Genomic DNA, 12649 nt, shown 5'->3' on the forward strand with positions numbered 1-12649 from the left:
GTGAAATGGAAGAGTTGGACCAGGCCATCACTTAGAGTCTTTTAATGATATTATAAAAGGGACTTTTAGAATGCTTTTTGTTGATTGTATTAATCAAAGTTGTAACAATGGTAATATAAGAGTTAAGAGAGAAAAAAAGTCATCCAAAGTCTCACCTACATAAAACACATCAACACACCCAGTTAGGGACCAGTAAGCAACTCACTCTCTCAAACAAAAAACAAGGGTGGGAATGACAGGACACAAGAACAGCAGTATTCTAGATCCTGCCCAGAGAATGCTACCATGCAGCTGCTGCCCCAGAAGGTGTTATAAATGCAGAGACTGTTCACGTAAGCATGTAGTATGTTTTACTCACAATGCTGAAGCAGTCCATTATCCTCCTTAAGCATTATCTCTTAACATGTCCCTCACAACTATGTAAATCATTTGCATTGACTGATGCACTGAGAATTCTGTTCACTGAGTTGTAGATATATTAGCTCACCTAAATGGCACATTTCAATCTATTTCATGTCAGGTTCTCACCTGTGTGATTGCAAGTGAAAAGAAAAAATTAAAAACCCAGTGAATCACCATCCTAGCTCCTGGAGGATTTGTGTTTTCTTATTCACTGCCAACTACCCAGAGAAGAAAGTAGCAGCTTTATTCTTTGAAAACTGAAAATTTGGATTTCAGTCTTTCTTGAGATGTCTGGATTCTTCTGTGATCCTGATTTCTCTCTCAACTCCTGTCCTGTGAGCTAGAACTAACCCTGGGGCTCTATAAGGAAATGTCAAGGACCTTGTCCTCATAGGTGAAGTTTTCACAGGGTAACTGATAATAGTTCAGTTCAAGAGCTAAAAGAATTTGCTGCAGGCTTAAAACTGCAAACATCCCTCTCCATGACAATGGAATTAAACGGTCCTCAATATCTTGCCACTTTCTACTCAGGCACTTCTGAATTTTTAATTCTAAAACTACAATCCTGAGGAAGAACCTAGGTAGCAAGAAGTAAGAAATGAGTGGGTTGTGAAGACCTGAAATTATTTATTCAAATTCATCCAGCCACTTAGTCATTCATCCACTCCTTTATTTAATTAATAAACATTAGATTTCTTTTCTGTGACAAGCATTATTAGTGGCTCACCCATTTCCATTCCCACTTCTTCCTAGCTCACAGAGAACCAATTTTTCTTTGGGTCATGATGCGCCCAGCCCCAGTCCTGGTCCTCACTTTCTAAGCCCATCTTTGTAGCTAGAAAGGGTCATTTGACTCAGTTCAGGCCAATGAGAGGTTATGTGAAGTGGTTTCTGGGGAAATGTTTTCTTTCCCAATAAAAGCTGGACAAATGTGACTGACTTAGCCATTCATCCTGCCCCTTCCCTTTCTTCCAGCCTTGAATGCAGACGTAATGCCTGGAGAGGAAGTAGCCACACTGTGGCCATGAGACACTAAGCCAATCCATGCACTAAAGATGGTAAAAAGGAATTAAAGGAGGTCAGAAGATATTCAGGGCCCTGATGACATCACTGAACAGCTAATCTAACATTAAAAATACCTTACCTATCAATTTCTTTTTGTGAGAAACCAATAAACAAACAAATCTCTTTGGCAATAGTTCTCAATATGGGCAATTTTGCTCCCCAGGGGACATTTGCCAATATTTGGAGACAAGTTTTATTGTCACTACTTGGAATGCAAGCTATTGGTATCTTAATAGGTAGAAGCCAGGGATGCTGCTATACATCTTATAAGGCACAGGGATACCTTCTGCAACAAAGAATTACCTGGTCCAAAATGTCAGCAGTGCTGAGACTGAGAAACTCTGGGTTAAGCCACCAAAAATAGTTGCTTGCTTGTTATTCATAGTCAAATGCATTGCTGACTGATAAGAGTCCTTTAACTGGGAAATATTAAATATACACCATGGGCCAGTCATCATATAATACAAGACACTAGAGATTTAAGAAATGAGTACAGTCAAGGATCAAAGTTCAAATATGAAAGACTTGAAAACCAAGGTTAATTCCAAATATGTATGGATGCCTAGAGTTGCTCCAGACCATCCACTGGAAAAAATATCTGGATCTCAAAGGATTGCTCTAGAATCTGAGAAAGTCAATTGGTCAACTCTGGAGATGTCCACAGTGTAGACTTTTATGGCTCTTCTCTCTCAGAGTAAAAACTGAAATAGAACGAAGGCTTTGTTAAGGAAATATTAAATCATAGCAATAATTTTGCAGTATAAAAGGGAAGAAGCAGCTTTCTTGAGCAAACTAATTACTAAAGACTATTCTTAGAGCACAAAGAGAGGCCAGGAGAGAGACTCTGACAAAGAAAAGTGACATCCAACATAGTCCCACATGGGACAAGACTATCATGACCTATACTGATGAGGATCAGAGAAAAGTGTCCAAAATGCTAGAAGATGAACTCAAACTAGGCCAGAACAGATTGAGTTTTTTTTAATCCCTTGGTTAAGTAGAGCTGGAAACTGTTATCAGAAACCTGCTGTATGGTAGAGCTGTGGTTCAAAAAACAAATACCTTCCCAAACAAAAAGCAGACTATACTTAGCTTAACTTAGTAAACTGTATATAGTTCTCATTCCAGTGTTAACATTGTTATTATCAACAAAAGTTATATTCGTCTTAGAAAATTTCTAAACTAAAGACATCCTCCAGGGACTTCCCTGATGGATCTAGTGGCTAAGACTCCATGCTTCCAATGAAGGGGGCCTGAGTCTGAACTCTGGTCAGGGAGCTAGATCCCACATGCCACAACATGCTCCAACTAAGACCAGGTGCAGTTAAATACATAAATAATAAGTAAAACAAACAAACAAACGAACAAAAACTCCTCTAGCTATCCATGTTGGGGTGAGCTTTTCTGTACTGTTACAGTTGATTCCAAGATATGGCATGGTCAAACAAGGGGTAATGAATGCTTATTCTTTTAGCCTATCCATCTTTCTCCTCTCCTTCCTTTAACAGAGCCCCTCAGACCATGGTTCACATAGGGCAGACCTCCATCCCCTGGCACTTGGCTGAAGACTCTACCAATTAAACACCAGCAGGTGACCCAAGGTGGGACAACAAGAGTGTTCCTTGAATGGGAAGTCTCAGGAACTTGCTTGCGGCTGACGTTGCTAAACCTTTAGGATGCTTCCTACAGAAGCTTCCAGGGACCATCTTTGTGAACACATGGCAAAGAACTGCCTACCTGACAAAAAACTCAAAAGAGGGACAGCAAAGTTGGTGAAAAGAAAAGACAATGGCTTGGTAAAATTGCTGGATGACCTGGATCCAGACATATCTTTGAACTTTCTAGTTATGTAGCCACTATATCATCCCCTTTTAAATTTTGCTTCAACTCATTTGCGCTTCAGTCACTTGTTATTAAAAGATTCCTGACGAATACACCGGGTAAGCAGCCTTCTTTAACAGGCTATTGCCTTAATAGGGCATATGCTGTGCTGGTTAGGGAGCTCTAACTGATTCTTTCTTTTCTGGAATGTGAGCCAAGAGGTGAGAAGATGAGAAAAGAGGCTAGAAATCCAGGCAGAAGCCAGACAGAGAATCTTCCTTGTCCTGTGAAGTTTGTCTTTTCTTTGGGGGTGGTGCAGGGAGGGTGGGAGGCGGGGAAGATCAGTGTTTATTGTAGAGAGAAGTAAGACAAATTAGTTTAAATGCTACTTTTTTTAGTGTATTAAACTCTAATAATTCAAGCTGGGTTAGAGACTTTTTATTAACTTATTACAGTTTCTTATCTTTTCTTGACAAAGAGCTACTTAGCACTTACCTAAACTCTTATGCTCTAACAATCTAGATGCTACTTTTTACAATGCAAGCCAAACTTAACCTCAACAAAGCCAGCTCCTGTCATGCATTTTAAAACTGCGAGGGCCAGAGTCAACCAAGAGGTGATAAAAGAAGGTAGTAATGAAGAGGAAGGAATAAGAGTTTGCTTCAATTCAGTAAATATTTATTAAACACCTAATGTGTATCAGGCACAGTGCTGGCCAGTACAGATACGAAGTGAGCTGGAAAACACCCCTGGCTCCCAGGTGGTGAATGTCAAGGCAAGATCCCAGCAGCCAGTTTCCACCTCACTGTAGTAAGCGCTACTAGTGAAGCTCATCACAGTCTCCAAACCTAGCCTGGTGGGAGCAAGGAGGCGATAGTGCCTGTTCAAAGTCTGAAGGAGTAAGCAGAGGTTAGACGGGTTAACCTTTCAGGTTAACCTGAAAACAGCAATCACAGAAAACCAACCAGGCTGATCACGTGGACCACAGTCTTGTCTAACTCAAGGAAACTATGAGCCAGGCCACGTACAGCCACCCAAGACGGACGGGTCACAGTGGAGAGTTATGACAAAATGTGGTCCGCTGGAGAAGGGAATGGTAAACCACTTCAGTATTCTTGCCTTGAGAACCCCATGAACAGTATGCAAAGGCAAAATGATAGGATACTGAAAGAGAAACTCCCCAAGTCAGTAGGTGCCCAATATGCTACTGGATATTAGTGGAGAAATAACTCCAGAAAGAGTGAAGGGATGGACCAAAGCAAAACCAAAACCCAGTTGTGGATGTGACTGGTGATGAAAGTAAAGTCCAATGCTGTAAAGAGCAATATTTCATAGGAACCTGGAATGTTAGGTCCATGAGATAAGGCAAATTGGAAATGGTCAAATGAGTGATAGCAAGAGTGAACATCGACATTTTAGGAATCAGCGAACTAAAATGGACTGGAATGGGTGAATTTAATGGTCAGATGACCATTATATCTACTACTGTGGGCAAGAATCCCTTAGAAGAAATGGAGTAGCCATCATAGTAAAAAAAAAAGAGTCTGAAATGCAGTACTTGGATGCAATCTCAAAAATGACAGAATGATCTCTGTTCGTTTCCAAGGCAAACCATTCAATGTCACAGTAATCCAAGTCTATGCCTCAACCAGTAATGCTGAAGAAGCTGAGGTTCAATGGCTCTATGAAGATCTACAAGACCTTTTAGAACTAACACCCAAAAAGATGTCCTTTTCATTATAGGGGACTGGAATGCAAAAGTAGGAAGTCAAAAGACAGCTGGAGTAACAGGCAAATTTGGTCTTGGAATACAGAATGAAGCAGGGCAAAGGCTAATAGAGTTTTGCCAAGAAAATGCACTGGTCATAGCAAACACCATCTTCCAACAACACAAGAGAAGATTCTACACATGGACATCACCAGATGGTCAATACCAAAATCAGACTGATTATATTCTTTGCAGCCAAAGATGGAGAAGTTATATACAGGCAGCAAAAACAAGACTGGGAGCTGACTGTGGCACAGACCATGAACTCCTTTTTCCAAATTCAGACTTAAGTTGAAGAAAGTAGGGAAAACCAATAAACTATTCAGGTATGACTTAAATCAAATCTCTTACAATTATACAGTGGAAGTGAGAAATATAGATTCAAGGGATTAGATCTAATAGAGTGCCTGAAGAACTACACATGGAGATTCCTGACATTGTACAGGAGGCAGGGATCAAGACCATCCCCAAGGAAAAGAAATGCAAAAAGGCAAAATGGGTCTGAGGAGGCCTTACAAATAGCTGTGAAAAGAAGAGAAGCAAAATGCGAAGGAGGAAAAGAAAGATATTCCCATTTGAATGCAGAGTTCCAAAGATTAGCAAGGAGAGATAAGAAAGGCTTCCGGTGATCAATGCAAAGAAATACAAGAAAACGATAAAATGGGAAGGACTAGAGATCTCTTCAAGAAAAATAAGATACCAAGGGAATATTTCATGCAAAGATGAGCACAATAAAGGACAGAAATGGTATGGACCTAACAGAAGCAGAGGAGAAGGCAATGGCACCCCACTCCAGTACTCTTGCCTGGAAAATCCCATGGATGGAGGAGCCTGATGGGCTGCAGTCCATGGGATTGCTAAAGAATCAGACACGACTGAGCAACTTCACTTTCACTTTTCACTTTCATGCGTTGGAGAAGGAAATGGCAACCCACTCCAGTGTTCTTGCCTGGAGAATCCCAGGGACAGCAGAGCCTGGTGGGCTGCCATCTATGGGGTCACACAGAGTCGGACACGACTGAAGCGACTTAGCAGCAGCAGCAACAGAAGCAGAAGATATTAAGAAGAGGTGGCAAGAATATACAGAACTATACAAAAAAGATCTTAATGACCCAGATAATCATGATGGTGTGATCACTCACCTAGAGCCAGACATCTTGGAGGATGAAATCAAGTGGGCCTTAGGAAGCATCACTATGAACTCAGCTAGTGGAGGTGATGGAATTCCAGTTGAGCTATTTCAAATCCTAAAAGATGATGCTGTGAAAGTGCTGCACTCAATATGCTAGCAAATACGGAGAACTCAGCAGCAGCCACAGGACTGGAAAATGTCAGTTTTCATTCCAATCCCAAAGAAACGCAATGCCAAAGAATGCTCAAACTATTGCACAATTGCATTCATCTCACACGCTAGTAAAGTAATGCTCAAAATTCTCCAAGCCAGGCTTCAACAGTACGTGAACCGTGAACTTCCAGATAGTCAAGCTGGATTTAGAAAAGGCCAAAGGAAGCAGAGATCAAATTTCCAACATCTGTTGGATCATCGAAAAAGCAAGAGAGTTCCAGAAAAACATCTACTTCTGCTTTATTGACTACGCCAAACCTTTGAGTGTGTGGATCACAACAAACTTTGGAAAACTCCTAAAGAGATGGGAATACCAGACCACCTTATGTGCCTCCTGCCTCCTGAGAAATCTGTATGCAGGTCAAGAAGCAATAGTTAGAACCGGACATGGAAAAACAGATTGGTTCCAAATCAGGAAAGGAGTATGTCAAGGCTATATATTGTCACCCTGCTTATTTAAATTATATGCAGAGTACATCATGCGAAAAATACATCATGAAAATAGTATATCTGATTCTAGTATCCAGAATATATAAAAATCAACAATTAAATGGGTAAAGGATCTGAATAAACATTTCTTTGGACGAAATATTATAAATGATCAGTAAGCATATGAAAAGATGCTCAGATTAGATAGCAGTGAGTTGCACAACTCATGAATATACTAAAACCATAGAATTGTGCACTTTAAAAGGTGATTTTATCATATATGAATTATATCTCAAGCTGTTGCTATTATTATTAAAAGACCTTGGGAGAAAGGATGGGAGATTAATAAAGCCTTGGGAGAAGGGATCAGGAAATTCCCAAAGGAATCTTTTTGATAAACCTTAGCTGGTAAAGTTGACAGGACTTTTGATGGACTGTTTGAAGAGAATGAGAAGATAGAGGTTACACCTAGCTTTCTGAAGGACAGGAAGTAGAGGAATAGAAGGAAGAAGGAGAAGATACCAGGGCACCATGGGTTTCTCATGCAATCATGAGAAAATTGGAAGTTGCTAATGAAAGAGAATGCTCAAACTACCGCACAATTGCACTCATTTCACATGCCAGTAAAGTAATGCTCAAAATTCTCCAAGCCAGGCTTCAGCAATATGTGAACCATGAACTTCCAGATGTTCAAGCTGGTTTTAGAAAAGGTAGAGGAGCCAGAGATCAAATTGCCAACATCCGCTGGATCATGGAAAAAGCAAGAGAGTTCCAGAAAAACATCTATTTCTGCTTTATTGACCATACCAAAGCCTTTGACAGTGTGGATCACAATAAACTGTGGAAAATTCTGAAAGAGATGGGAATACAAGACCACCTGACCTGCCTCTTGAGAAACCTGTATGTAGGTCAGGAAGCAACAGTTAGAACTGGACATGGAACAACAGACTGGTTCCAAATAGGAAAAGGAGTACGTCAAGGCTGTATATTGTCACCCTGCTTATTTAACTTCTATGCAGAGTACATCATGAGAAACGCTGGGCTGGAAGAAGCACAAGCTGGAATCAAGACTGCCAGGAGAAATATCAATAACCTCAGGTATGCAGATGACACCACCCTTATGGCAGAAAGTAAAGAGGAACTAAAAAGCCTCTTGGTGAAAGTGAAAGAGGAGAGTGAAAAAGTTGGCTTAAAACTGAACATTCAGAAAACGAAGATCATGGCATCTGGTCCCATCACTTCATGGGAAATATATGGGGAAACAGTGGAAACAGTGTCAGACTTTATTTTTGGGGGCTCCAGAATCACTGCAGATGGTGACTGCAGCCATGAAATTAAAAGACACTTACTCCTTGGAAGGAAAGTTATGACCAAACTAGATAGCATATTCAAAAGCAGAGACATTACTTTGCCAACAAAGGTCCATCTAGTCATGGCTATGGTTTTTCCATTAGTCATGTATGGATGTGAGAGTTGGACTGTGAAGAAAGCTGAGCGCTGAAGAATTGATGCTTTTGAACTGGGGTGTTGGAGAAGACTCTTGAGAGTCCCTTGGACTGCAAGGAGGCCCAACCTGTCCATTCTGAAGGAGATCAGCTCTGGGATTTCTTTGGAAGGAATGATGCTAAAGCTGAAACTCCAGTACTTTGGCCACCTCATGCGAAGAGTTGACTCATCGGAAAAGACTCTGATGCTGGGAGGGATTGGGGGCAGGAGGAGACAGGTACGACAGAGGATGAAATGGCTGAATGGCATCACCGACTTGATGGACGTGAGTTTGAGTGAACTCCGGGAGTTGGTGTTGGACAGGGAGGCCTGGCGTGCTGCAATTCATGGGGTCGCAAAGAGTCGGACATGACTGAGCGACTAAACTGAACTGAACTGAATGACCAAGAAGATGGCAAAAGTTTCACTTTGTTCAACAGACACTGATTTAACAATTATTATGAACTGAGTCCTGGGAGATGCAGTTCTCCGTCCTGTGAGCTAAACCAGGAGAGGTGGGCCTTTCTGGAAAACTTAGAGGCTAAGGCCCAGGAATCCACATGTAATCTCTGAAAATCTTTAGGATGTGGACTCTGTGTATTCCTGATTTCTTATCATGCAGATGATGAAACATCCTCTATGGAAATATTAGGTTACTTGCCAAATACTCTATCTAAGAGGAGACTAGAACTTCAATCTTATCACTAAATTATACTATTTTCTACAATAGTTTAGTAAACAAACTATAAGACTTTGAACTGAATATGCTGTACTATCCTTTAGACATTTGCCAGAACACATCCAAGTATGTGCATCATACACGTGTGTCTCAGAGCAGACCTTCTGCTGGACCATGCTTCAGAGTCCACTGACCATGAAGCCAACAAGCATTCACAGATCTTTCCTGTGATAGCTCAACAGTAGGACTTCCAGGAGGTCTCAGCTGCCTGCCCAGTACTGTCAGGCAGCCTTCTTCAAGCCTGCCTGAGAATAGATGAATGCTTCCGACCCACCTGGCCCCACTCTTGAGAGGGTGTTGAAAATAGCCCTTTTCTTGAAGGTGCCACGAGTAGAAAACTGGAAGGGCATTTCTAAGTCATTTTGCCAGGAAATTCAAGGATGAGGAGGCAAGGAAACATTTTAGCTTTGGCCAAGTCTGCAGACATGGGTGACTTGGGAAAGTCCTTCCTCATTTTCGAACCAGACAACATAATCCTCAAAACACTGCCTTTCAGGTGTGTGCAAGTCAGGATTTCAGTCCCGAGTGCCAGAAAACACAAAAGGTAAAGAGTAACACTAAACAAGTCTTTATCTTTTATTTACTGCCACCTGATAAGCCCTGCCTTTGATTGTTTTGTCTGCATATTTCCTGCTAAGAGTTTACAAAACAGCACTCCTGAACAGGAAGATAAGAGGCGCCCCTATTTGTTGAATAACATCAAGGGGGGAAACTGCTAACTCATCCATTTTGTTGTTAAGTTGCTCAAAAGGATCAAAATACCAATTAACTTGCTGGCTCAGAAATCTCTGATACCCTCAGATTTACTGACATTTTGAAACTCCTGTTCATACTTGCCTACTGGCTTTCTGATTATGAACAAAGAAGTGCCAATCTGTTTAGCATTTGACCTGTTTTCTTAAATATTTTTTATGTATTCAACTCTTGGTAGCTAAAAATACTTGACTAGTCACATTCATGAGCTAAAATCATCTTTTTTTTTGTTTGTTCCACCTCCAAATTTAAGATGAAAAAAGAGGCTCAAAGATACTTCCTTTTAAAAAGCCATTTCATTCTTATTTTTAATTTAACAGCTCTCATTGCCAAAAGCTCTTTTTGCTCTTTCATCTGCATGGAATTTAGTGGCATTGGGAAGATCCAATGAAGTGACCTGCCGTATTAGGATCCATTCTTCCCTGAGGAAAAGTTGGAAAAATGACCTTGGACAGAAGTTTCAGCATGGTGGTGAAAAGAAACTAAAGATGGTTGGTGGGGTACAGCAGATTTTATAATAATTTTAATTTTCCTCTCTGGATATTCTCAGATAATAATGCTTCTCAAAGATTCTCTGTTGTTATTCTTATTTCTTCACAGAAAGTTTTGTGAAAATTCTACCTATAATCACATGTATATGTAAGACATACCTATGGCAGCTGTTCAGAAAAGAGCAACATTTCACTCTTAGGTAAAGGCAGTTTCTGGGTTTAGGAAGCTCTACAGCAATTTCTGCAGCAAACTTTTATTGAATGGAGTAGACTGAAGAGATTAAAACTGTGGCTGATGTAGCCAGACTCCTTGGGTTCAAATTTTGGTCCTATCATTTATTAGCATTGGACTTTGGTAAAATCACTTACTTTCCTTCTGTGCTTCAATTTCCTCATCTGTAAAATGGGGATAATAATAAAGCCTAGCTTATGGGGCTGCTGTATGGATCAAAAGGAGATTACACATTTGGGACATTTTCAGTGCTATGTAGATGTTAGCTATCCTATTAAATCGTGCCAGATCCTGACAAAGGAGTGGGTGTTGTGTGCATTTACATTTGCCAGAATCTTGAGCCATTCATGGAAGAATACTTCCATTACAGCAAAAAAAAAAAAAAAAAATCTGGAGATTTTGAAACCTAAGGTTTATATATATGTTTATATATAACACATATTATATATATGTTTATCTATAACACAAAAATACCTAAAGACATTTGTATTTTTCAGATGTGATAAGAAGAGGGGCTTCCCTAGTGGCTCAGACAGTAAAGAATTTGCCTGGAATGCACGTGAACCAGATTCGATCCCTGGGTCAGGAAGATCCTGTGGAAGAGGGCATGGCACCCAACTAAAGTATTCTTGCCTGGAAAATCCAATGGACAGAAGAGCCTGGCAGACTACAGTCCACCAGCTCGCAACGAGCCAGGCAGACCACTTTACCAGCATCCTGAGAAATCTGTATGCAGGTCAAGAAGCAACAGTTAGAGCCGGACATGGAACAACAGACTGGTTCCAAATTGGGACAGGAGTACATCAAAGCTGTGTATTGTCACCCTGCTTATTTAACTTATATGCAGAGTACATCATGGAAAATGTCAGGCTGGATAAAGCACAAGATGGAATCAAGATTGCCAGGAGAAATATCAATAACCTCAGATATATAGATGACATCACTCTTATGGCAGAAAGTGAAGAGGAACTGAAGGTCCTCTTGATGAAAGTGAAAGAGGAAAGTGAAAGAACTGGCGTAAAGCTCAACATTCAGACTAAGATCATGGCATCTGGTCCCATCAGTTCATGGCAAATAAATGGGGAAACAATGGAAACAATGACAGACTTTAAATCAAAATTGTGGGCTCCAAAATCACTGCAGATGGTGACTGCAGCCATGAAATCAAAAGGCGCTTGCTCCTTGGGAGAAAAGCTATGACAAACCTAGACAGCATATTAAAAAGCAGAGACATTACTTTGTCCACAAAGGTCCATCTAGTCAAAGCTATGGTTTTTCCAGGAGTCATGTATGGATGTGAGAGTTGGACCATAAAGAAATCTGAGTGCCAAAAAAAAAAGAAAGCTGAGTGCCAAAGAATTGATGCTTTTGAACTGTGGCATTGGAGAAGACTCTTGGGAGTCCCTTGGACTGCAAGGAGATCAAACCAGTCAGTCCTAAAGGAAATCAGTCCTGAATATTCATTGGAAAGACTGATGATGAAGTAGAAGCTCCCATACTTTGGCCATTTGATGCAAAGAACTGACCATTGTAAAAGACCCTGATGCTGGGAAAGATGGAAGGCAGGAGGAGAAGGGGATGACAGAAGATGAGATGGTTGGATGGCATCACTGACTTCATGGACATAAGTTTGAGCAAGCTCCAGGAGTTGGTGTTGGACAAGGAAGCCTGGCGTGCTGCAGTCCATGGGGTGGCAAAGAGTTGGACACAACTGAGTGACTGAATTGAACTGATCAGAAGGGAGCTTAATTTGTCTTCCAGACGACTGTAATTCAGTTGGAGTACAACAGAAACAACATTTAAGCAAGTAAATGGCAGCTGGAAAGTCTTCCCTGGTGGTTCAGTGGTAAAGAATCCACCTGCCAATGCAGGAGACGATGGCTCCACCACTGGGTTGGGAAAATCTCCTGGACTAGGAAATGGCAACCCACTCTAGTATTCTCGCATGGGAAATCCCATGGACAGAGGAGCCTGGCAGAGTCCACGGGGTTCCAAAAGAGTCGAACACAACTTAACGACTAAAGAACAAACTAGCCAATCACGTGTTTGGAGGCAAGAGGGCTGGGGATGATCCCAGGGGACAGAATAGCTTTGGCACAGTTATGTTTAATATAATGTA

At 41.0% G+C, this 12649-nt stretch overlaps 1 protein-coding gene across 11 annotated transcripts in view; it reads right to left on the bottom strand.

Moving 5' to 3' along the window:
• MYO3B (myosin IIIB) overlaps positions 1-12649 on the bottom strand; it is a 486811-nt gene that overhangs the window by 192078 nt on the left and 282084 nt on the right. The gene's annotated exons all lie outside the window — the stretch shown is intronic.

Source organism: Bos indicus, chromosome 2 (assembly GCF_029378745.1).
Source record: "Bos indicus isolate NIAB-ARS_2022 breed Sahiwal x Tharparkar chromosome 2, NIAB-ARS_B.indTharparkar_mat_pri_1.0, whole genome shotgun sequence".
In the NCBI taxonomy this organism is placed as follows: domain Eukaryota; kingdom Metazoa; phylum Chordata; class Mammalia; order Artiodactyla; family Bovidae; genus Bos; species Bos indicus.